General features: G+C 53.3%; 1 long non-coding RNA gene across 1 annotated transcript; it reads right to left on the bottom strand.

Moving 5' to 3' along the window:
- Positions 1-82: 82 nt before the first annotated feature.
- On the bottom strand, positions 83-1,278 carry LOC119093000 (uncharacterized). Its single transcript, XR_005093581.1, has 3 exons — positions 1,228-1,278; positions 571-708; positions 83-210 (listed from the first exon to the last, which is right to left on the bottom strand). It is a non-coding gene; the product is annotated as an uncharacterized LOC119093000 (long non-coding RNA).
- Positions 1,279-3,746: the final 2,468 nt, after the last annotated feature.

Raw genomic sequence — 3,746 nt, 5'->3', positions numbered from 1 at the left:
CTCTTTCCCTCTTTCTTCTATCCCCTTCCCCTCTCTCTCTCTCTTCATTCTCTCTCTCGCTCATTACTCACGCTGGATCTTACCAGTGCTTTGCAGGCCAGCGAATTTCTGAAATTTTCTGATATCATTTTCAAGGGTGGTTAGAGCCCCAGCCTCATCTGAGTCTTGAAACTTCCTGTAATTGGTGTAGCCGAAGCGTACAAAATAACTCTGAAAAGACGCGCGCGTCTTTTGCAGGACATTTCTTTTTAGCACAGTGTATGATAACATTCCATGTAACTAATGGCGATTCTACATTCGTACAGCAGCGTCACACTTCAGCGTTGAAAGCCTGTCACGGTAGAACGCTGAATGCAACAATGCTTGTTCTAATGGGATTCGAGTGCCAGCAATCCCCGTCATGCGACCAACAATGCTACAACTGGCACACCGAATCATTGCTGCATGAAAGCTGACTAACTGGCATGGGATCCTGACCAAGGCGGTGACAGCTCGGGGCTATGAGGAGGAAAACACTTGCCATCTCTTCAACAGCTCCTACCGCTTCTCACAGAACAGCGCCTCACTTACCACTGCATGCGCCAGCTGGGCCTGGCTGGCCTTCTCCAGCGGGCCGGTATTTGCTGAGGTAAACAGCAGGATGGCCGTAAGGATGAATAGCAGCATGTACGGCGGCGGCTTCAGCTGCGTCAGCAGCATTCACTTATGCTGCACGGCGGACCAAGGAGCGTCAGCCCTCAGGATTCCTTTACCTACATTCGCATGGCAAATATGTGGTGCGAATTAGCTGCTTTTGAATTTCAGAGAAGGCATTTGACCAGACCTTCAAAGTCGAAAGTTCAAAGCTCATCGTTAAGCACGTGATGCTTGTTCTGCACTGCACTGTTTTTGCAATGTTTAGAAAATGCGAACTAAAACAAATGTATCATTCAGAAACCACTGGCATTTACTCACGCACTTGACGCAAAAAAGATGCATCGCTCAAAAACAACGGTAAACTATCGATGCAGACCGGGTAAGCATTCCTCTATTCAGAAGGCGCACCGCGGGGATATATAACTATACATACACATACATATATATATATATATATATATATATATATATATATATATATATATACATGCATGTATAACTCAAGAAAAGCAAGCAGCAGTGATTCGCAACTTGTGGAGGCGGCCATTCGTGAAGTGAACGCACCTGGCACTGGCCCGACACTGAACTGACCGTGGTGCTGATGGAGCGTGGTTCCGTGGCTGAACATCTCATGGCCAGCCGTCGCAGGCTGCGTGACACAGCGCCGCTGGGCCCCCTATATAGCCTCGCTGGCTGGTAGGGTCACGACTTCGCCGACGGCAGGAATGCGCCGGAACTGGCGCAGGCACGCGCTGGAACGCCGCGGGACTGGGCCGCAGGGTACGTCGTGGTCGTCGGCGCGCTGGCGCTGAGCGGGTGCGCCGTGTGGGCTAGTGTACGCTGAGTCAGTCGCGGCCGGATGATAATGCCATCAACTGTTATCAACAGCCAAGGGAGAGGCACACGTCACGAAAATATTGAACTTTTATCGGTTTGGGATGGATGGATGGCTCAGGATCAGGGGACTATGGTAAGCCGAGCGTTGATCACTAAAAAAAGCATTGCCGAAAAATACTCGATGCCATCCCGGGGTTCTGTAATTCCGGGTTAAACCAAAATACACTGCCCACACGGGTGCGCCGTGTGGGCAGTGTATGCTGAGTCAATCGCGGCCGGATAATAATGCCATCAACTGTTATCAACAGCCAAGGGAGAGGCACACGTCACGAAAATACTGAACCTTTATCGGTTTGGGATGGATGGATGGCTCAGGATCAAGGGACTATGGTAAGCCGAGCGTTGATCACTAAAAAAAGCATTGCCGAAAAACACTCGACACCATCCCGGGGTTCTGTAATTCCGGGTTAAACCTAAGTTTGATGTGTCACCGAGGGGACTCGCCAGAACAGGTCCAGTCAGGCGGCCATCAGACTGATTCACCATGGGACAATGCGATAACCCAGTTAGCAGCCTTTATGTTGCTGTGCCCGCATAAAATGTATGTTTCATTCGCAAACGCTTATGCACATGTCGAAGCTTTATCGTTAGCTTTGTGGGTTTCCCGTAAAGCTGTTTTGTCTTGATCTGGGATAGCCGCGTTACCACGTGATTGCCACAGACCGGCCGGCCGCCAGACGGCTCGCCGCGCGGATGGGTGAGGTCGTGAACTAAGGTCATGTCGGTGGGCTCGATTTCCAGCATAAACCCCGGGATGTAAACCCGCCCGCTCTCTAAGTTCCGAATTTGGACCTATCTGGCACCCGAAATGCGTCTTAATAAGTCCATGCTGAAAAAACGAGGTGTGCAACTCTACCCAGGCCGGGTCTGTCCTGCACGCGCTGCGCTGCCGGCTGACTGGCGCAGCTCTCTCCGGGCCGAGTCTGTCCCCAGTCTGCACGCGCTGCGCTGCCGGCTGACTGGCGCAGCTCTCCCCGGGCCGGGCCTGCCCCTGGTCTGCACGCGCTACGCTGCCGGCTGACTGGCGCAGCTCTCCTCGGCCGGGCCTGCCCCTGGTCTGCACGCGCTGCACTGCCGGCTGACTGGCGCAGCTCTCCCCGGGCCGGGCCTGTCCCTGGTCTGCACGCGCTGCGCGGCCGGTCCATTGCCGCCGTTCGACCTGGCTCTGCAGTACGTGACCACAGGGTGCGTGAACACTGCACCGGCACGTGCCAACGCTGGCCGGATGTGCCGACGACGACAGCCCGGCGCGGCCTTCCGGTCCCGTCCGCGCCCTGGCGGACGCTGGGCGCGTGTGCGAAGAGTGAGACGGACGGCGGCGGGGCAGCGGCTCCATGCTGCCGGGAGGGATGATGCGCCTCAAGGTATCTCGTATATGTAAGTCCTAACCAACGCTATTTCAAGCATGTGGACTCGTTTTGGTGCTTCAAGATGCGTTTTGCATTCTAGCATCATCTTTCGCATTTTTATTGACATGTGTGCTAGCGTTTTGCGCAACGGAAGCGTGTTTTGACCTCACTGCCCCTGGCATGGTGATCACACAAATACATAGGGATCACCATCGTCTCCCCGCAGGAGACGGCTGGGTCGGCCCGCTCTTAAGGTCGGCGCTCACCGTTTTAGTGTATTACAGGCTATTTGAACGGTCGGAGACAGGTGGTGTGTGGAGGACCGACGACCCTACCGGTAACCCAAGGAGGGCCCCAGGGATCCATAGTCGTTCCACTATTTTCATCCTATGCACGAACGACTTGCCTGTCACCTGTTACATGGGCGCCTCATCTCATATGCAGTTGACACTTAGCTCCTGGACCACAAGCAGAGTCTCAAAGCATTAAAACATCGTCTGGAAATATCAATTTGCGAATTTCAGACTAGATTCAGCGCCAACTCACTGAAAATGGTTAAGGATTTGTCTCTCTCTCTCTCTCTCTCTCTCTCTCTCTCTCTCTCTCTCTCTCTCCTCTCTCTCTCTCTCTCTCTCTCTCTCTCTCTCTCTCTCTCTCTCTTCTCTCTCTCTCTCTCTTCTCTCTCTCTCTCTCTCTCTCTCTCTCTCTCTCTCTCTCTCTCTCTCTCTTCTCTCTCTCTCTCCTCTCTCTCTCCTCTCTCTCTCTCTCTCTATCTCTCTTCTCTCTCTCTCTCTCTCTCTCTCTCTCTCTCCTCTCTCGTCTCTCTCTCTCTCTCTCTCTCTCTCTCTCTCTCTCTCTCTCTCT

Source organism: Pollicipes pollicipes, unplaced genomic scaffold (genome assembly GCF_011947565.3).
Source record: "Pollicipes pollicipes isolate AB1234 unplaced genomic scaffold, Ppol_2.1 Scaffold_3805;HRSCAF=4461_pilon_pilon_pilon, whole genome shotgun sequence".
Taxonomy (NCBI): Eukaryota; Metazoa; Arthropoda; class Thecostraca; order Pollicipedomorpha; family Pollicipedidae; genus Pollicipes; species Pollicipes pollicipes.
The sequence above is the reverse complement of the archived record's forward strand: the minus strand, read 5'-3'. Positions and strand labels throughout refer to the sequence as shown.